This window comes from Nycticebus coucang, chromosome 10 (assembly GCF_027406575.1).
Source record: "Nycticebus coucang isolate mNycCou1 chromosome 10, mNycCou1.pri, whole genome shotgun sequence".
Taxonomy (NCBI): Eukaryota; Metazoa; Chordata; class Mammalia; order Primates; family Lorisidae; genus Nycticebus; species Nycticebus coucang.
This window is the reverse complement of record NC_069789.1, coordinates 59,805,508-59,827,355: the sequence shown is the minus strand read 5'-3', so window position 1 is coordinate 59,827,355 and position 21,848 is coordinate 59,805,508. Positions and strand designations below refer to the sequence as shown.

At 51.3% G+C, this 21,848-nt stretch overlaps 1 protein-coding gene and 1 non-coding gene across 3 annotated transcripts in view; one reads left to right on the top strand and one right to left on the bottom strand.

Moving 5' to 3' along the window:
* The window catches only part of SYT2 (synaptotagmin 2), a 134,038-nt gene that overhangs the window by 19,061 nt on the left and 93,129 nt on the right, over positions 1–21,848 (bottom strand). The gene's annotated exons all lie outside the window — the stretch shown is intronic.
* On the top strand, positions 21,706–21,812 carry LOC128597825 (U6 spliceosomal RNA). The gene has a single exon (XR_008383383.1). It is a non-coding gene; the product is annotated as a U6 spliceosomal RNA (small nuclear RNA).

Below are 21,848 nucleotides of genomic sequence, written 5' to 3'. Positions count from 1 at the left end.
CTGATCAGTTAGTTGCAATTTAATAGCGAGTACGTGTGGTATTTGTTTTTCCATTCTTACAGTTCTTCACTTAGGAGAATGGTCTCCTGTTCCATCCAGATGGTTGCAAAAGGTATGAACTCATTTCTTATGGCTGAATAATAATATTCCACTCCACATTTCATTAATCCACTCAGGAATTCCATATCTTTGTGATTGTGAATTGTACTGCATTCTAGACAAATTCTAGTACAAGTGTCTTTTTGATAAAATGACCTTTTTCCTCTTGGGTAAATACCTAGTAGTGGGATTGCTGGTCAAATGATAAGTCCACTTTTAGGCCTCCGAGGACTCTCCATCCTATCATACTATTTTTTTTTTTTTTTGGTAGAGACAGAGTCTCACTTTATCGCCCTTGGTAGAGTGCTGTGGCCTCACACAGCTCACAGCAACCTCCAACTCCTGGGCTTGGGCGATTCTCTTGCCTCAGCCTCCCGAGTAGCTGGGACTACAGGCGCCTATCATACAATTTTTTTCTTTTTTTTTTGTAGAGACAGAGTCTCACTTTATGGCCCTTGGTAGAGTGCCGTGGCCTCACACAGCTCACAGCAACCTCCAGCTCCTGGGCTTAAGCGATTCTCTTGCCTCAGCCTCCCGAGTAGCTGGGACTACAGGTGCCCGCCACAGCACCCGGCTATATCATACAGTTTTTTATAGAGGTTGTACTAGTTTGTAGTCCCACCAACAACGTGTAAGTGTTCCTTTCTCTCCACTTCCATGCCATCATCAATTGTGTTGGGATTTTGTGATAAAAGCCACTCTTACTGGGATTGTGGTTTTGATTTGCACTTCCCTGATGATGTAGTTTTGATTTGCATTTCCCTGACATTGAGCATTTGTTCATATGTTTCTTGGCCATTAGTCTATTTTCTTGTGAAAAGCTTCTGTTCATGTCTTTTGTCTGGTTATTAGCCCTTTATCAGATGTACAGTATGCAGATATTTTCTGCCATTCTGTAAGTTGTCTGTTTGCTCTGTTGATTGTTTGGGGGGCTGTGCAGAAGCTTTTTAAATTTAATCAAGTCCCATTTATTTATTTTTCCGATAGTTCATTGCTAGTGTATAGATATATAATAGATTTTTTTATATCAGTCTCTTAACCTACCACATTTCTGAACTCATGCATTAGTTCTGATACTTTACATGGGTGCGTGCATGTGGATTCCTTAGGATTTTCTATATACAGAATCATGCAAATGGAGATAGCTTTACATCTCTCTTCCAATCTGGATGCCTCTTATTTCTTTTTCTTCTTAAATTTCCCTGGCTAAAACTTATGGTACATGTTGAACACCAAGTGGTGAGAGTGAGAATTCTTGTCTTGTTTCTAATGTTAGGGGGGAAGCTTTTAATCTTTCTTGATTAAGTATAATGTTTTTTGGTATTTTTTTTTAGACAGAGTCTCACTATGTCATCCTTGGTAGAGTGCCATGGTGTCACAGCTCACAGCAACCTCCAACTCTTGGACTTAAGGGATTCTCTTGCCTCAGCCTCCCAAGTAGCTGGAACTACAGGTGCCCGCCACAACACCTGGCTATTTTTTGGTTACATTTGTCCTTGTTGTTTAGCAGGTCCAAGCTGGATTTACACCCGCCAGCCCCGGTGTACGTGGCCAGCACCCTAACCACTGAGCTACGGCACAGGGAGGTCCACCACTTGTTGGATGCTCCAACTAAATCCCTTTCCCAAACTTGATTTCACCATATAAAAATTGTGGAAAATAATACCTATTTTTCTGAACTGTTGTGAAAATTTAAAAAATACATTTACCTGTGTCTGGCACATAAATGACATTCAATGAATGTGAGCTGGAGCTGAATCTGAGACGTGTTACTTAAACCCCAGATAAGGTGCCTGAAAGTGACCTCAGCACAACAGAGGGACCCAAGATCTGTACAGGACATGGACTTTCTCTCAAAGAGCTGACTGTAACAGATTAAAGCCACATGGGGTAAAGGGACGCAGGTCCCACGGACCAGGGTCTGAAGTAGAGAGCTGCATCTTAGGAGTCCTGAAGTCCAAGAGAGATTAGACTCACTTCTGTACCCAGCAGGAACCACAGAAGGCCACAGAGTGGCCTGACCTGCTAAATGTGGGGTTCGAGGAAGTTAGCACCACAGGAAGTGGGACGGAGAGGCCGGGAGCAGGAGCCAGCAGGAGGCTGGTTGAACAGACCAGAAACGACATAGACCTACACTAGGGTAGGAATACAGGGGATGGAGCAGAGAAAACTGACATGAGAGATGCTTATTCATTTATACAACTTTTTTTTTTTTTTTTTTGAGACACAGTCTCACTCTGTCACCCTGGGTAGAGTGTCAAGGCGTCACAGCTCATAGCAACCTCAGACTCTTGGGCACAAGTGATCCTCTTGCCTCAGCCCATCAAGTAGCCAGGCGGATGCAGTGGGGCAGGCGTGGATCAAGATGACGCTGACCTGGAAAGCCCCTTTAAATCCACCTCCAACAAAATCATGAAGCTACAGCTGCCTAGGAAGCAGGAAATCACAAAGATGCTTGAGAAGGTAGCTCTTGATAAAAGACAGGCTTGGGGCAGGAGACCCAGAGGGAACATGGGGTGGCTTCAGGGCCCATCTGCCCAGTTGCCCACGCAGTAAACGGTACAGGTGCTCTGACCAAAAGCCTTGGGGTCACCCTCCACATTCAGAGCATCTGCAAACTTCTTAACTCAACCCACAATGTCTTCCAAATTCGGCCACTTCCCACCCTCCTGAGGACCACAGTAGCCTCCTATCTGGCAGCTTCCACTCCCCTCCATTCACCCTAATCTCCACACTGCAGCCAGGCTGATTTATTTAAACCCTCCCATGGCTTCTTGTCACACTTAGAGTGAGCTCCCCACTTGGTCTGGCCCCTGGCTAGATCCCACAGGCACTTCCTGTCACTGCTCTGTCACTTGGTACCACGTTGTCCTTCTTGTATTGCCGGGCACAAGCTCACCAAACAGACCCCCTGCTGGCAGCCTGGAATACTCTTCCTGTGCAAATCCCCTTGGCCTTCCTGAGCCCAGCGGCCCCTCCCATCTGCATGTCCTGCTGTGGTCCCATCCTGCTGATAACTTTTTCCCAATTCCCTACACACCCTTAGCATCTATTTTTGTGGCACACACCAGGCAAAACACCAGGTCTAAAGACCTCCACTCTCTGCTCCCTCCTTCTCCGCGCCTTCCCCCAGACTACTGAGTACCCTAGGGAAGGACCCCCTCTCTCCAGCCCCCTGCACAGAAACTGTGGAGAGGCTCCCCACCCCCACTCTGCCAGCCTGCAGCTCCCTCACACCCCTCCTCAGACCTCTCCTCCTGACCGTTTCAGAGGAGGACTTTTCCTCTGATTCAAGTCCTGTCTCCTATGCAGGGTCCCTCTGGCTTTTGTGGGAAGCCTCTGCCATCCCCGCTCTTTCTTACACTTACCCTTCCTCCTTTCCCTCTGCTGGCTCTTTCCCCATTTATAATATCACCAACCAACACACACACCTGTTTCCTCACTCCCTGCCTAACTGCTCAGCTCCTCCCTTGGAGCTTCTTCCCCATCACTCCATTGAATCTGCTTTTTTGTAAAGTTGTGAATGACCTCAAGGTCACAAAGTCTGGAGGACATTTTCACTGTCATTGAACTTGACCCCTCAGCTATGTTCACCAACTAACCTGTGTCCTTCCCTGATTGTCACCATAGTTCTGACTACTTCTTGGCTTACTTCTCTTCTGACAAGCAATTTTCTTGTCACCCTGGCTGGTCTCGTCCATACCATCAATCACTTCAGTTCCATCTATATTTTGTCAGAGCCAAAAGTCACTTCCGAGCCCCAGGCCCAGAGGTAGTTGGCCCCTTCCTTGACAGAGCCATTTAATCTCTTATATCTCTTCTTACTCATCTCCAGTCAGTTCTCCATTTGCCACCACAGCAACTTCATAAAATGCAAACCTGATCATGTCAGTATGGTTAAAAGCCACCCCAGGGAGACAGGCCAAAATCTTTTCGGTGGCCCACAAGGCCCTCATGTTTTTTGCCCAGCATCACCTCATCTTTCCCTCCCCTGGTCCCCTAACACCAACCATATGTGCCTTCTTTTGTTTCCTATAATACAACACGTTACCTCCCACCTCAGGGCCTTTGCACATGCTATATTCCCCTTCACTGAGTCGGTGCCTGTATATCTCTCAGCTCAGCTCAGATAGCACCTTCTCAAGGAAGCCTGCCCGCCCATACCTATACCTATCACTTCCAAATTCATCCTCATCAAGACCCCAGCCACCTGTTTTCACAGCTCTCTCCTTCTCCACATCCACCCCCAGATTGCTGGGCATCCCAGTGAAAACCCCTCCCAGCAGTCTCCATCTCCCATACACAGAAACCATGGGGGTTCTCCCACCCCACTCTGCCAGCCTCCCCTGCAGCTTGGGACTATTTATGCAGAGTCCTCGTCCATTTTCCTCACCACTGTAGCTTTACTGCAGCTATTGAGAAACTATGGCACACAGGCCAAATCCAGCACACCACTTATTCTAATTTATTTATTTATTTTTGAGACAGAGGTTCACTATGTTGTCCTTGGTAAAGTGCTGTGGCATCACAGCTCACAGCAACCTCAAACTCTGGGGCTTAAGCAATTCTCTTGCCTCAGCCTTCCAACTAGCTGGGACTACAGGCGCCTGCCACAACCCCCCCCCCCCCAGCTATTTTGTTGTTGTTGTTGCAGTTGTCATTGTTGTTTAGTAGGCCCGGGCCAGGCTCGAAACCGCCAGCTTCAGTGTATGTGGCCGGCACCCTACCCACTGAGCTTTGGGTACCAAGCCCACTGATTTTATTTTTGTAAATAAAATTTTACTGAAACATATTCATGTCTTCTCTGTGGCTACTTTTGCCCTGCAACGAGAGAGTTAAATAATCACAATAGACCTGCAAAACTGAAAACTTTCATTCCGTGGTCCTTTAGGGAAAAACGTGGCCAACCCCCTGCCCTAGCAGATAACACGCTACCTGGCACATAATGGGCATTTCATAAATATGAGTGAATAAAGGATTGAGCAAGACAGATGCCAAGATCACTGGGTCACACTGTCATTTCACAGATGATACTGAAGCCTATGGGCAAGTGGCCTTCCCAATTTCACCCAGTGCATTACAGGTTGACTCTGGGTCCAGGGCTCTTTCCATAAACCAGGTTAAGACTCAACTTAATAGCCACCAGGCTAGGTCCAGGGCACCCACCCCAAGAGAGATTGGGACAGAACCAAGGCTTGGTGTGTGTGCATGTACAGTGAGACCCCTAAGCTGGCAGGGCGCACAGCTCTGAGAACTGCCCCCCCTTCCTCTCCTTTTGCAGCAAGCTTGGGGCTCTAGGGAGTCAGACACGTCCTCTTATGAGCCATTTGACCTTGAGTGGTTTCTTTCACTCTCTAGGCGCCAGACTTCTTAACTATCAGAACACAGCTTTGATTCCTAATGCCTCCAGTTGAGGCTGGGATTAAATAAGATGATGTGCAGGGTAAGACCATGTGTCCTTCCTGAAGCCCAGTCTCTGCCCAGAGTGTTAAGAGCTGCGGCTTGTCTCTCCAAGGCTGCCCTTGGGTTGCGTTTCCACTCCCCTGGGAGCCACTCTAGTAGCTGAGAGACTAAAATTCCCTCCACAGACTGTCCCCCTGATGTGCTCTAATAACCCTTGCCACTGGGTGGCGCCTGTGGCTCAAAGGGGTGGGGCGCCGGCCCCATATGCGGGAGGTGGCGTGTTCAAACCCAGCCCTGGCCAGAAACTGCAAAAATAAATAAATAAATAACCCTTGCCACCTAGCTCTGCTGTCCCTTCTAGAGTCAAAGAAATAATAGTAATAATAATAAAAGAAAAAAAGAAGGAAGGCAGCCAGAGCCCTTTCATTCCTACACCCCTCGGTTCCCACCATGCCCTCAGGTGGCTCCCCTTCTCCTAGCTCCCCTGAACTTCTCCTGGGGGGCTCTTTGAGGCCTGCCCTTCAGGGTTGGGGGCTCCCATCAATACAAGAAGGGTCCCTTTTGCCCCTCCCAGCAGAATCTAAGTCTCTGTTCTCAGGCCAGTGGATGTAGTGATCTGGTCATCATGACATAAAACCCACAGCAGCTTCTAGGGCCCTGTGTGCCTGACTGTTCATTCCTTCCAGCCACACTGGCCTCTTCACAGGTCATCTGCAATGACCACACTTAAAACTGCAGCCTTGGGGGTGGTGCCTGTGACTCAAGGAGTAGGGCGCCGGTCCCATATGCTGGAGGTGGTGGGTTCAAACCCAGCCCTGGCCAAAAACCACAAAAAAAAAAAAAACAAAAAACTGCAGCCTGCCACCAGCCACTGGCACCCCTAACCCCTCCCCTGATTTATTTTTCTCTATAGCAGTTACCACCCATTGACACACTATATATTTTATCAATTTTATTTGTCTGTGTCCCTTTACCAGAATTTAAGATTCATCCTCAAGCTTATAATCCCAGTATTTTGGGAGACCAAGGCAGGAAGATCATTTGAGACCAGCAATTCAAGACCAGCCTGGGCAACATAGTACATAAACATCTCTCCATAAACTAGAAAAAGCCAACCATGTCTGTAGTCCCAGCTACTTGGGAAGCTGAGGTGGAAGGATCAGTTGAGTCCAGAAGTCCGAGGCTGCAGTGAGCTACGATCAAGCCACTGCACTCTAGCCTGAGCAACAGAGCAAGACCCTATCTCTAAAATACTACTACTATTCGTGCATCCAGGGATTTTTGACTAGCACATAGTAGGTGCTCTATAAGTACACATTAAGGGCTGGATGGGTCAGAGCCCTTTTATATTTGTGATGTCCATGCTTCCAGCCTCTTATCCATCTCCCAGCTGTCAGTGTTTGCAACATCACCAGCCATTCCTATAGTACCCAAACACTTATAAAAACAAACAAACAAACAAACCCTTTTTTCTTTTTTTTTTTTTTTTTTTTTTTCACCCTGAGAAAAGCCTTGTTTATTCAGCCTCCCTAGATAGTAAATTGATTCCCACAGTGGACTTTTTTTTTTTTTTTCACTGTTATACAAACCCTTTTTTCTCTCTCTTTGGATAAGCTTAAGGGGTGGGGGTTTTTCATCCCCACAGATTGTAGCAGAAGCTAAAGCAACAAAGATGCTCAAGACTCCTGAGTTCCCAAGACTCCTGTGAGAAAAGAAAGCCCAGAAAGGCAAAGTGACTTATCCAAGGTCACACAGGCATGTGGGCGCAGCACTAGAAGCAGAATCTAAGTCTCTGGACTGCAGCCCAGCGGCCTCGTCCACCCCCCCAGGACTACTTGCCACTAGAGGATCCAGGGTTCCTGTGACTGAGCAGGAACAGAGACAAGAACAGCACAGAAGCAGAGCCACATCCCCAGGGATTTACGGCTTCCTGGCTGCCCTCAAGGCTCAGATCTGCAGTGCTGTGGAGGGCAGCCAGCTGGAAGAGTTGAGGATGATAAATGGAACGGGGCTCCAGGGGCTCCCAGGACAGGGTGAACTCTTCTGTCTGGTCAGAATCACCCGAGCAGGAAAGCATGAAATGGCACCATTAGGGAGAGAAGCCTGCAGCTGCTGGGGAGAGGGGCTGGGGTGTGGAGGGATGTCTGTTCCTGGCCTGCAGGGCCAGGGCTCAAGGTCTAAAGAGGGACGGACACAGGGGCCCCATCAAGTATGCAGATACACAGGGGAAGGGGCTCTCAGGCTTGGCCCACATCAAGACCCCTGGGGAGTGTGTTGGGATGCAATCCCCTGCCATGGCACCCTGTCCCCCAAAGCCTGACCCACAGGGATGGAATGTGCTCAGAGATCTGTACTGTAACCAGCACCCTAGCTTCCTCTGATACAGGTGGTCTGTGGGCTACACTTTGAAAATTAAGGTTCTAAGTAATTCAGAAAGAGTTGCTAGAAAATGTAAAAGTCCAAGACCATTTGTTAGAAATAAAATTAGCCTCAAAGGCTCTTCAGACCTGGGTGGAACCCTCCCCTCCTTCCATCGAAGACTGCATGGGGGCAGGCAAAAGAAACTGGAGGCAACAACAGGTTTAAATATTGCTCTGTTTAATGAGCACATAGATGTTCTCATTTAATCCGCCTGGGGGAAGGGCACAAGTATTAGCATCCTTTCAGAGTTAAGGCAAATTCTGCTCACACAGATAAGTGACCTGCCAAGGTCATGCAGCTGGTCAGCATAAAGATCCAAGCCTAAATTTGCCTGAGTCTGCAGATTTAGAGAACCTGAAGTCTCCTGCTCTTTCCCACTCTCTGTATTTCCCAGGGACAAGGATGGGGTCCCTAGTCCTTGGAGCATTCAGGAAGGAACAGTCTGCAATAGTGGGAGCAGGGGTGGGCCAGAAGCTAGGTCACTAAGCAGGCGACTAAAGAGAATCTATGGGAATCCCCTTCCTCCCCCACCCCCTGGCTGCTGTTCATCTGTCTATCTGCTCAGGAGAGCTGCTTGGCTCCTGTGACAATGTGAATCCCAAGAACTCAGGACACTGCAAGTGGCCTCCAGAGCTGAGTCCCTGCACAGACTGGGACATGTGGAGATTTCTGAGCACTGGCTAACTGCCTGTGGCTTCTGCTGCCCAGGTGAACAACCAGATTTGCCTAGGTGGATGAGGTGCTGGGAAGCAGGTGACAACCTGGTTGACTTACCCTTTAACTCATCTTTTTGAGCTTGCGGGGCAGGAATCAGAAATGTGGTAGGGATTAAGACTACACGAACAGAGAGCCTAGGGATGCCCCAAGACTGGGGTGCAGGGGGAAAGGCCACCCTCTCTCCCCTTGTCATGAGCCCTCTTATAGGAAGCATAAACTATATCTGTCTGGAGGCTCTATCTTCCCTTAGCTCCAAACACCCAGATGTGCTCAGAGCTCAGCTGCTTGGCTCTCGACTAGAGGAAGATTTGACCTTTTTGAGCAGGTGGAAGGGAACATGGCTAGAGGTGGAAGGCAGGCTGAGACGGCCTCACACGCTCCCACACTCACACTCACAGCAGTTCTAGGGTGTTTTGCTTTAAGGGTTTGACCACTTTGCCCATGGTCAGCCCACATAGGAGCATCACAGAAGGCTCCAGTGCCGCAGAGCGTCCCTCTCTGTGGGTGGAATGATCTCCAAAGGAGACTGTTAGTCAAAGAATCAACATGCACAGGTGTACACATGGGACCTGGGTGAAAGGCAGGGCGAAGCAGCAACCATATGCTCTGTATGCGCTGATTAGCTCGGGAAAAGATGAATATGGAGTTGATGACATCACCTATAGTTGCTTCTGGGCAGGGGAGTTTGGGACAAAAGGGGCTGGCAAATATTTTACTGTGTACCTTTATGTATCTTAAAGTTTGAATCCCATGAAAATATCTGCCTGTTTTCTCTACCTTCTGGTACTTCAGAACCCAGGAGCTGGATCCCTAGTCTTGAAAAAGAACAAATGAGGGGCAATCGTGGCTCACCTGGGAATTGCCTGGCTTGCCCAGGCTGGAAGGGGCCACCCCCCACCCACCGAGGCCACCCTGATAAGCTTCTGCCCCACAATGGGTTGGAGGCCCCAGATCCCTGTTCTCTCCCCCACCAGGCTTCTGGGTTCCCTTAGTGCCCTCCCAGATGAGACTCTCTCCAAAATGAGATCCTGTTTCCCCATGAAAGATGAGTAGGTTTGATCCTCACTCCCACCAAAAGCGTAAGTGTACACAACGTGTGCATACCCGCACTCTCACTCGTCCACCACCACTGCCACGCCAAAGCAATGACATATTTTGTGGGGACCATGCACTTCTGTAGATTACCCACCTTCGTCCAGGACTCGGCTGCTGCAGATAAAGGAGAGCTGACTGGATACAGCTTACAGTATTTAGTCTTTCCTGGCATTGTATTTGCAGAAGCCAAAGGAATGAGATGGAAATAGGTTAACTAGCAAGATGCCTCTTACTGAAGCTAGAAGCTAAAAGATCAATACTTAAGGATACATTTATGTCCTTATTTTTTGCACCAACAGTCCTGGGAAGCACAGGATAAAGGTTTAATGAATTAATTTCTAGCTCATTCTGCAAATGAATGACCTATTTCTTTGAGTTCCTTGTGTACCGAGGCCTGATGGGGCCTAGGTAGGTCCAGGCACACCTTTACTGCAGAGCAGGGTTGCCTCCCCTCACACACAGAAGCAGAATCTGTTCTTGACTGAGCTAGGGGGAAGCTAACCACTCCAGGTTTCCTCAGAGTTGGAAAGTCCTTCCCCTTGTCTAACTTCAATCTCTCCTGCTGGGGTAACATGTATTTTCCTTTCCTTACAACCACACTGAGATCAGCAAATCTGTGATCTGGGGCGCAGAAGTCATAGTCCCAAAGCTAGAATCCGATGACTGAGGACTGAGACCTCCCTGAACCAATGTTGGGCCAGCCTGTTAGCCTCCTAAGCCACGGTGTTCATGTCAGTAAGTGAGGCTTAGTCATCAGGGCTCTGCCTGCCTCACAGGCAGCTGTGATGATCAAAGGGGAAGCTCCTGAGTTAGGCCTGGGAAACCCCAGCGCCGCACACCTGCCGCTGATTGTTTCTCTCTGACCTAGACCACAGGTGTGGGTAGTCCTAAATCACAGAAAAATAAAACCCCAGCCTGTAAGAGCCGAGGGAACCTTACAGGCAACACAGTCCAAAGCCTTGTTTGAGATATGAAGAAACTGAGGTCCCCGAAAGGAGATGACTTAGTGACTTACCTCACTTCACACAGATAAAATGGTTAACAGGGCAATGGTGAGTTGTTAATTCCTTAACTCCCTCTCTTTGTGGCCCCTCAGGCCACCCTCCTCCACCCCTGGATCCATTTCAGCCTTGGCTAGCTCTTGCAGGGTGCAGGGGAACAGTGGTGAGGGCTCCTCTCCCTTCTCTCTTCCCATCCAGGACCACAGTTGACACAAGGTGAAGGAGAGGCACCACCCCCGGAGGAGAGGAGCTGGAGTGCAGACTTCTGGAGGGAGAGGCCTCGCTGCAGCACGGCACACTCAGGCCAGGGCCGGAGAAGCTGCTGAGTCATGGCCCAGCTGCCTCACGGGTCCTGAGCAGACTGCTGGGGTCTCCAGCTGCTCCCAGCCCCGGAGGCCACCTCTGGTCCCCAGACCTGCTGCATCCCCACCTCTTTCTCCAAAGACTCAGAATCCCAGGCCTTTGTCCTGAGTGCCCACTCCCCAGCACCTGACACTATCTCTCAAGCCTGCAGACAGCTCTCCTGGGGCAGAGGAAAGGGTCTTCCCTTAGGTGGGTATCGGAGTGCTTGGGAGCAGGCAATGCAGGGTGGGGACCCTGAATGGGTGACTGGGGGCAGATGGGAACTTCGGAACTGAGCTGCCCAGTGCAGGTTGCAGGGAATGTGGTGGGGATCTCCAGTGGGACCCAGAAGGAGTGCTGCCTCCCCACACCGTCACGAGGACTTGGGGACCTCAATGTGTGCAAACTCTGAGTAGGAGGCAGGAGGGTGGGACTGGGGGGGCTCTGCCTGGTCATGCTCCAAGGAGGGGTGCTGCTGTCTGCAGAGCAGGCGGGGAAGCACTCACGGGAGAGGAGCTCTGTGGCTGAGCAGCGGTCAGCTGGCACAGCAGCCACAGCCTGTGTGGCCCTACACCCATGTAGCACACTGTACCTTCCAACACCGCCACCCCCCCCACCCCGTCATCCTTCATGCCAGATACACATTTTTGTTTTGAGCTAAAAAACCACTAAAATTTGACCATTTTCTTTCTGAATAAATGTTATATATGCTTTGAACACATGAGCTCAGCCAAGCACTCCGCCCTCCAAGAGACACGGGTTAGGTTTGGCATGAGAGCAAAAGCCTTTCAACATGAGTGGGAGAGGGTGGTGGATGGGGCATGGTGGTGTGTGTGATATGAATTGTGTGTGTGGTGTGGGTGGTGCGTCTCAATGTGCGTTGTGTGTGTATCTGTGTGTGGTGGTGGGGGATGGGTGGCTGTGTGTGTCTGAGCTGTATCTACATGGTGGGTAGTAATGTGTGGTGCGAGGGGGTGGGGATGGAGTGTTTGTGTCTTGAGCTTGGTATGTGGAGGAGTGTTATGTAGTATGTGTAGTATGCGTCTGAGGTGTGTATTATGGCGTATAGCAGGGTGAGTGTGTGGTATATAGTAGGGTGCCGTGGTATGTGTGGCTCGTGTGTGGTACAGTGGGTGTGCGTGTGATGGTGTGTGTCATATGCAGGAGGGTGTGTGGTGTGCTATGTAGTAGGTGTGTGTATGATGTGTGGTGTGTATTGGGGGGTGGTATAGTAGGTGTGAGTGTATGATGTAATTCAGGGAGGGGGAGGGGAAGCTTGGGGGAGGGCAGAGGAAAGGGAGTAGGGAGCTGGGATTGGAGGCCGGTGCCCTGGCTCGCTGCGGGGGAGGAGTTGGAGAGCCAAGACCTTCTGCCCAGCTCCTGTATACTTGGGGCCTCGCTAAGGAGACCCCTGCCTCCTGCCCCTCGCTCGGTCTCCACCCCAGCTCCCAGGCCCCCTCCCTCCACACTCAGCGGGGCACCCCAGCCAGGCTGACCCCCTCCCAGGCCCCAAGTCAATGCTCACTCCCTGGAAAGGGAGGCGGAGGCAGAGGGAGGCTCCGTTAGCCACGTAATGGAGCAGAACGTCAGCGCCAGTGGCTTTGCTAGCAGGCCACGCCGAGACAAGCAGCCTGTCTCCATCTCTCAGGCCCAGCTAAGAAAGGCAGGAGCAACCAGTGAGGTGACATGGCAGAGAGTGTGCACATGTGAACACCATGTGCATAAACACGGGGCGTGAATGTGTGAATAGGCATGAGCTGGCACTATGAACGTGTATGCAAACAGGTACGTGTGTGTATGCAGATGTGTGACATGTTCACGTATGGGAATGTGAAAAGCCCTAGGGAAGGGAGAACTGGGAGGGTCTCGGGCCACACCTCTTGTCCAAGAAGCCAAGATATAGCTAACGGCTCAGTACTTGGGCAATGAGTAGGGACCAACTACAGAGTGAGCCGCCTTTCAGAAACCACCAGCTGCACCCTCCCTGTGCGGCACCATCTCCTGCCAGACCCTCAGGTGAGGGCGTGCCCTCTGTCTCCAAAGGTAGCTCAAGGCCTGGGGCCCGAACCAGGTATCAGGAAACCTGGTTTTTCTCCCCTTCCTGCCATTCTTTGGAAGATAGCTTTGCCTCCCCAGAATAGCCCTTTAGTTCTTAAAATATGACCTGAGGCAGAGGCAGTGGCTCACACCTGTAACCCTAGCATTCTGGGAGGCCAAGTGGGTGGAATGTTGAGCTCAGGAGTTTGAGACCAGCCTGAGCAACAGCAAGACCCTATCGCTATTAGAAATTTAAAAAAAACTAGCTGAGAATTGTGGCAGGCGCCTGCAGTAGCAGCTACTTGGGAGGCTGAAGCAAGAGCATCACCTGAGTTTGAGGTTGCTGAGAGCTATAATGCAGCGCTCTACCCAAGGTGACAGTGTCAGACTATCTCAAAAAAAAAAAAAGATATGACCCTCAGAAATGCTTGGAGACGTCTACCTCTGAACATGGGTGGCACCAAGGCTGTTGGGGTGTTGGGAGAATGTGGGCTTTAGAGCTGCAGGTCTGCTTTCCAACTTGACGCTTAGCAGCTCTGTGACCTGGAAGAGGGGTTCATTTCTCTAACCCCAGGAAAAGGTGCTTGTCTCCCAGGGATGCTTTGAGGATTAAATAAGCCACATGTGCTGGCACAAAGCAGACCCTAAATACCCATCTCCTCTCCTTATTCTCTCAGCAGGGCTAGGCTGAGTCCATGCAGATCATGTGTTTAAGGACAGACCTGGTGTCCCCCAGAATGAGGGCTGCAGTGTTAGCCAAGCCAGCGATTCTGCCCACTAGTGCAGGCTCTGTCCAGGAGGGCAAGGTTGCTGCAGAGGTGTGCGTCTGGGGAGCCCGAGGCCCAGAATTCTCCCTGGCTCTGTATGTTCCTCTTGTAGAGACTGCATCACTTCTGCCTGGTGTCCAAGTTACTTGTGGAAGTGGTTCAGCTCCCAGTGGACTGTAAGGTGTTTACCTCCGAATTTTCTGCCAGGCCACACTGCCCCTGGCCCAGAGGAGCTGTCCAGCTGCTGGGTCTGGCACAGTTAACTGGGAGGTGAGGTCTCACCAGGCACTGCCCTGTCCTGCTTCAGAGGGAAGGAGAGAGACCCCAGAGATACACCTGCACAGGTCATCCCCTCCCACCCCAGTACCTCAGCTGTCATCAGTTAGGTGCGGGGTGGGGCAAGACACTGCCTCAAAGGGCTCCACCTGGAGGTGATGAGTAGGCAGCCCCTAGGCAGGCCTGCTTGTGGCACCCCAGAGGGAAGGGGGTCCAATGTAGCTCAGACCCTCCTAAGTCAAGTTCCCCAGCTAACAAGGGGTAGGCAGGAGTTGTCTGCCTCACCCAACCTCAAAAATAACCCCTGGCTTTTTTGTTTGTTTGTTTGTTTTTTGAGACGGAGTCTCACTATGTCGCCCTCAGTAGAGCGCTATGGCATCACAGCTCACAGCAACCTCAGACTCTTGGGCTCCAGCGATTCTCTTGCCTCAGCCTCCCAAGTAGCTGGGACTACAGGCGCCCACCACAGTGCTGGGCTATTTTTTGTTGCAGTTGTCATCGTTATTTAGCTGGCCTGGGCCGGGTTTGAACCCGCCAGCCTCAGTGTATGTGGCTGGTGCTGTAACCACTATGCTACAGATGCTGAGCCCCCTGGCATTTTTAATTGCTTAAAAATCTATTTCGGCTGGGCTCGGTGGCCCACACCTATAATCCTAGCACTCTGGGAGGCCGAGGCAGGTGGATCACCTGAGCTCAGGAGTTCAAGACATGGAGACCCCATCTCTAAAAATAGCCAGGTGTTGTGGCAGGCACCTATAGTCCAAGCTACTTGGAAAGCTGAGGCAAAAGAATCCCCGGAGCCCAAGAGCTTAAGGTTGCTGTGAGCTATGATGCCATAGCACTCTACCAAGGGTAACAAAGTGAGACTCGGTCTCAAATACATACATACATACATCTACACTTTCGTCTGATCTTCACTTTCATTTACTCCAATTCCTATGCCAGGCTCCAAGCTAAGTGCTAGGAATGCAAGATGAATAAAACTCAACCCCTCAACTCCTAAAGCACCTCCCAGGGAGGTGCTCAAAGCTCAGGTCTTCCAGGAAGTGGAACAAATGGGATTCTGCCCCTTGGTGAGAAGATCAGCTTGCCCATGGCCTTACTGTGCACTTGAACCCTGCCTTCCTGGCAACCATCCCAGGGCTCTTTCCTTCCTCCCTGGCTAGCTTCTCAGACACTGTGGGAAGGCAGGTCTAAGTGAGAGATACCAGGAAGGCACTCCCCCGGAGCTGGGTGCTGGAGGAAGGTCCAAGGTCCACTCAGTGTCAGCCCTGCATTTCATCTCATCCTCAGCCCTGGCAGACAGGTACTCCTACTCCCATTTTGTAATTGAGAAAGCTGAGCCTAAGTGGGGTATGAGAGAGGCAGCTGGCTCACCTTCCCCAAAGGATGGCAAGTGTTGCATTCCCAAGTAGCAGAGCATCTCAGCTGGGGACCAAACCTGTGGCTGGGAGGGGTCAGAAGTCTTATGGGGCCCAGTCTGCACTCAGTGGAAGAAAGCAGGGGGTCCGCTGAGCAGGCTGCAGTTTGGTTGCTACATTTCTAGGAGGGCCTCCTTCCTCCCAGATGCTGGCCAGGCCCCAGGGACAGAGATATGCCCGGCACTCTTCAGATAGAGAAGCCCATTATCACCAACACCTCTGACAGCTTGTGGTCTCTGGAAACTAAAGTGGGTCATGCAAGTCCTGGGGGCACAATTAGATTCCAAGAAACAGCCAACTTTCTCCTTCCTGACCTGGGACAGGAAGGGATGGACCATGGCCTCAAAATGCCACAGGGCTGAAGGAGGAGAGTGATGAGGGGAGAAATTCCAAATTGGAAATTATCAACTTATAATTCTATATAGCTCCACACCTAGAAGACAGCTCCAGTGAGGGAAAGGAGCCGAGTAAAACAGATGCAGTCAGGGGTGGCACCTGTGGCTCAGTGAGTAGGGCGCTGGCCCCATATGCCGAGGGTGGCGGGTTCAAACCCAGCCCCGGCCAAACTGCAACAAAAAAATAGCCAGGTGTTGTGGCGGGCACCTGTAGTCCCAGCTGCTCTGGAGGCTGAGGCAAGAGAATCGCATAAGCCCGGGAGTTGGAGGTTGCTGGGAGCCGTGTGATGCCACGCCACTTTAACCGAGGGCGGTACAGCGAGACTCTGTCTCTACAAAAAAAAAAACAGATGCAGTCAAGTGGGGTTGGGGTGAATTAGTACCTGGACTCTGGGCGGACAGACCTCAGGTTCAAGCCTCAGTTCTGCCACTTGTTTTTTGTTTTTGAGACAGTCTCACTTTGTTGCCCTGAATAGAGTGCTGTGGCATCATAGCCCACAGCAACCTCAAACTCTTGGGCTCAAGCAATCCTCTGGGAAGGCAGGTCTAACCTGACCCCTCCCAGCTATAAGCCTCAGCCTTCCAAGCAGCTGGGACTACAGGCACCCACCACAATACCCAGCTATTTTTTACCTTGCTGTTGCTCAGGCTGGTCTCGAACTCCTGAGCTCAGGCAATTTACCTGCCTTGGCCACCCAGAGTGTTAGGATTACAGCTGCGAACCCCCGTCCCAGGCAATCTGCCACTTTTAGCCATGGACCAGGTTAGGCTCGAGGCCCTTTTTAGTGCTTCATTGAAGAAGTCAGGCCTCTGTACTGGCAGGCAGTCTCCCTTAATAAACCTACACCTTCAGCTCCAGCCCAATTGGCCTTCTCAAAGCCCAGCTCTGGGCTAAGTCCTCTCTTCTGAACTTGCACTGGGCAAGCTGATCTTAGCCAGGAGCAGAATCACATCTGCTCCACTTTCCAGAAGGCTTTTGGCTTCTCCCTGTGAGCTGCTTGAGGATGGGATTGAGTTTTATTCATCTTCCCTGTCCATGTGTCCAGATACTGCTGAGCCTCACCCCCACCGCCAGCCCAGCTGGACGCTCCTACATCTCTCTGCATCTGTGGCCAACTGTGGCTGCTGGGTCCCCATTTTGGTTGCTCAAGTTTTCAAGGTTTTATGTGAGGGTGTCTGACAATTGTCCTCACAGAAGCCAGCAGAGTGAGGAGGCTAGTCTTCCTCTAGCCACCACTGCCATCCTAGGAGATGACAAAGCTGAGATGTGACGAGGCCAGGTTTCCCAGACCCCCCAAGGGCATCCCAGCTGAAGCCTGGCCGGTGCCAGCAGGCCGCCGAGTGGCTGTGCCCAGCAGGCAGTGGGGTAGATAAGTGTGTTGCTCAGAAGTGGGGGTCTGTTGGCACTGTGGCTCCAGGAGTCAAAAGCAGAGGTGGCAAGGGGGACTGGGAGAATGGAGAGCCACCTGGGGAGAGCGTAGGCATAAGAAGAGCTAGAGAGGGGCTTCAAGGAGCACCAGCATTTAGAGGGTTTGTAGAGAAAGAGGAAATGCAAGAGAGATTGAAGGATGCCCAGGGACGGGAGGAAAGCCAGGAAGACTAGAAAACCACTCCATAGCAATAGAGATGAGAGAGTGGTCACTTCTGAGGGGTGAGCAGGGACTGGGAGGGGACAGAGATCCTTCCTGGGAATTTCTTTAGTGCTTATAGAGGTGCATATACCAATAAGCCATGCTCTTTGCTGAATCTAAGTTATAACTCAGCCAAAAGGAAAAAGAAAAAGAAAATGTGCAGAGCAGAAAGTGCTGCGGGCTGACCTGTGGGCAGTGCTGCAGCCCCCACTCACACTCCAGCTTGACCGATGCTGGAGGGCATCATGGAGGGAGAGGAGCTGGCCCCTGCTAGGGTGCTGAGCACCACATCATCACCTGCTTGCCATGATGCACAGGCAAAGGGACCATGGCAAAGGCACAAAGCCCATGAGCAGCCCTCCGAGGAGGCTTCCTGGAAGAGCAGTACTCAGCCAAGGGTTTAGAGGTGATGGGGTGGCTCACAAGAGGCCAGCCAGTTCCAGGCAAGGAACAGAGCTGGCCAAAGTGCCATAGCATCCCTCTGGAAGGCAGAGGGATGACAGCTAACTTGGGGAGCTTATCAGACAACAGATAGCTGCCCCTGGCTCCAGAGATGCCACCTGGGGACCCGCTCCAGAGCCTGACCTAAGGTAGGAGAGCCACGTTGGGCCAGGACAGCAGAGGCCCAAGGGAGGAGAGCCGCGTTGAGGCAGGACAGCAGAGGCCTCTAGGTTTTCTCCCACAGGAGCTGAGGCATCCTTCTACACCCATCATGCCCCAGCAGACTTTTGAGAGGTGCTCCCCCACCCCCGGCTAGGAGTAACATACCCAGGGCTCCAGCATCCCTGCCCTGGGCCAGAGGAGAGAAGGAAAGGAAACGAGCAGAGGATTATCCCATCCATACGCTACAGGCAATGCTGCGCTGCAGAGTACCACCCACAGGGAAGCAACCCACCCACGCATGCGCCACTCTGCAACTGCAGAGCCCAGCCACCCACGTCATCTCCAAAGGTCCACATGCGACACATGTATAGTCAGGGAAGCTGCGAGCCTGAGGAAGGAAGCGACTTGCCCAACATCACAGAGTAGGCAGCCTGCCTTCTGGTCCTACTCCTCTCCAAGTTGGCAAAATCCCGAGGCTTGGAGAGTTTACCAGAGTAGGCATGGTGTCTGCAGCTGCGTCTCTCTGGGGCCCTCAGGAGTCCAGCCACCCAGTGAGATGACCCTGGTTTGAAACTGCAACTGTAAGTGAATTCCTGGTGTGGCTCCTGTCAGACCCTGAGTCCCCGGAGCTGGCACCAGGGAGCCGGCACAGACCTATTCTCATAGACAGAGCTAGTCTGCCTCAGGGTCAAGCACCTCACACATGGGAAGCAGGAAGGATTTCAGTTTTTTCTAACGGCTTCTCAGCAATTCCCGGTGGTCCCCTCAGAGCAAAGAATCACATCATATCTCTGCAGCTCAGAGGGGCTCAGAGGTGCCTCTGCCCCTGCCCCAAACAGCATGTGTGGTTCCTCGTGGAGAATGACCTAAGGCTCCCCTGCTTCCTCTTCCCTCCCCTAGCAGCAGTAAGTGCAGGAGGAAGAAGATGAACCCCTGGAGGGTCTCCCCTCTTCACGTGGAAAATAAATGGAGGCTTAGAAGTGGAATTTTTGCATAGTCAGCACCACCCCATGATGCCATGGTGGTCCTGCAGGTAATGACTGCCCCGTCATTGGGGGTATTCAAGCTGAGGTTAGACTACTTCTGGGAAATGGGACTCAGATAAGGGACACAGCATTGGCCTAGATGAAGTTTGAGGTCCTCTTTCCAATCCTGAAAGCCTTCAAATCTCTGAAATCTCCATCCTAGGCCTTGCAGTCAATTGGCCTCATTAGACTGGGCCATACAGTTTCCCCAGTCACTTTGTTCCCAAAGAGAAGTCACCACCAATTATGCAGGGAGCTTAGCAGTTCTCTTTATAACATCACTACTCTTGCAGAAAGGGGTCAAGGTGGAGTAGAATGGGAGAACCAAGATAGAAGGCAGCCCCAGGAGAAGGGGCCAGTTCCCCAGGGCCTGGATCTGCAGCGTTACCCCCACCAGGTAAGTTGTAGGGCACACTGTGGGGCTCGGCAAGCCAAGTCTGGGCCCAGATGGGGAAAACAGCCCAGCTCTGGCCTGAGTCAGGGGTGAGGGGTGACAAGTGCAAAGGGAGCCCAACCTAGCTCTCTGAGGTTCGTTAGAGGAAAAGGTGAATGTTGAAGACATGTCATGGCAGGCAGCTCATTAAGCCCACGGAGCTTAAAAATAGTGAGACACACAGGCATGGGGGGAGGAGAGCTTGGAACTGAGATCGGGCTCATCATATCGAAAGCAAGAACAGCAAACCCTGGAGAAACTGAATCTATAACCAGTGGAGGAAGCAGGGGAGCCTCAGGTTATAATGCCTGCTGGAAACGTCAGACCCCGTTCTGTCCATGAGAAGAAGAGGGTGTTCACAGGATTCACCAAATAGGCACTACCGTGCTCCATACCAGGATAGAAAGAGATAAGGCACAGGGACACAGACCCGCCCTGGGATTCAGAGCCCACCTGCCCAGAGACGCTCCAGCTGATTTCGCCAGGCCTGGACCTCTCAAAAGCCTTTTTCTTTCTTTCTTTCTTTTTGAGACAGAGTCTCACTTTGTCGCCCTCGGTAGAGAGCCGTGGCATCACAGCTCATGGCAACCTCAAACTCTCGGGCTTAAGTGATTCTCTTGCCTCAGACTCCTAAGTAGCTGGGATTACAGGTGCCTGCCACAACGCCTGGCTATTTTTAGAGACGGGGGCTCAGGCTCTGGCTCAGGCTGGTCTCGAACTTATGAGCTCAGGCAATCCATTCACCTCAGCCTCCCAGAGTGCTAGGATTACAGGCGTGAGCCATCGTGCCCGGCCTTTCAGAAGCCTTTTACAGCACCTTTCTTATCCGTCAAGTGATGCAGGCTTTGCCACTACGCAGCCTTCAGGCTTTGCCACTACGCAGCCTTCACTCAAATCCTCCCACTGCCACTTACCAGCTTGGTGACCTTAAAGAAGTCATTTCCCTGTCCTGGACTTGTTTCCTCTTCCATAAAACAGAGACACTACAAACCCTACCCCAAAGGGTTAAATACACTATCCTTGTGTTATGAGCTTGGCATGGTAACTGGAAAACAGTAGGAGCTCTGACTGGCGGGTTCCAGAAAGCAGCAAATATGGAGTAAAGGGAGGGCCCGGGGACAGTTAACAGGATGGGGCTGTGTATTTGGAAGATACAGAATGGCTGCGGTTGGTGCTGCCAGATGGGGTTTGCAGAATGCAATAAATGCTCTTGCTGAAAAAGGATGGGGAAAAGAGGATTGGGGGATCATGGCCTACAGGAAACTACTAGCATAAAGACTGAACCTGATTCAAGTCAACTAATGCATGCTGGGCACACACGGTGTGCTCAGCACTTTCCCATAAATGCTCCCAAACCAGGTGCTAGTGCCAGACCTCAGAAGACATATGGATAGTTCACTGGAATGAGGGCTGCAGTGATTCTAGAGGAGGCGTAGGGGTCAAGAGAAGGAAGCAGCCAGGTATGCCTGTAATCCTAGCACTTAGGGAGGCTGAGGCAATAGGAACACTTGAGGTTAGGAGTTTGAGACCAGCCTAGTAAGAGCAAGACCCTGTAACTATAAAAAGGAGAAAAAAATTAACAGGGCATGGTGGCCCCAGTTCCTTGGGAAGCTGAGGCAGGAGAATCACTGAAGCCCAGGAGTTTGAAGTTGCAATGATCTATGATGATGCCACTGCACTCTAGCCCAGGGAGCAGAGGGAGACCCTGTCTGGGGTGGGGGGTGGGGGTGGGACAGAAAGGAAGGGAAGTCAGGAGACTGGGGGGCGTGCACAGGTGAAATGGCTCTTTTCTGGCTTAGAGCATAGAAAGTCCCAGCCCATGCCAAGGGCTCCATGATAGAAGGGAAGCCTAGGGTGAGCTCTCTCTCCTCACCCTCACCTCTCTCAGTCCCTATTTGCCCTGTTAACACACTGGATGAGAGAAATGTTGCTGAGCACAGCAGTGACCTGAGGCCCTGGGCACCCATCCCAGGCACCCACCTTAGCTCAGCCCCCTGGGGGGCTCAGGCTGCTGGGGAAGGGCATAAAACTTGCATAGGGTGCTTGCTTCAGCAGCACATATACTAAAATTGGAACAATACTGAGAAGATTAGCATGGCCCCTGTGCAAGGATGACACGCAAATTCGTGAAGCATTCCGTATTTTTAATAACTAAGAAAATGCCATGAAGGCTTTGTTCACC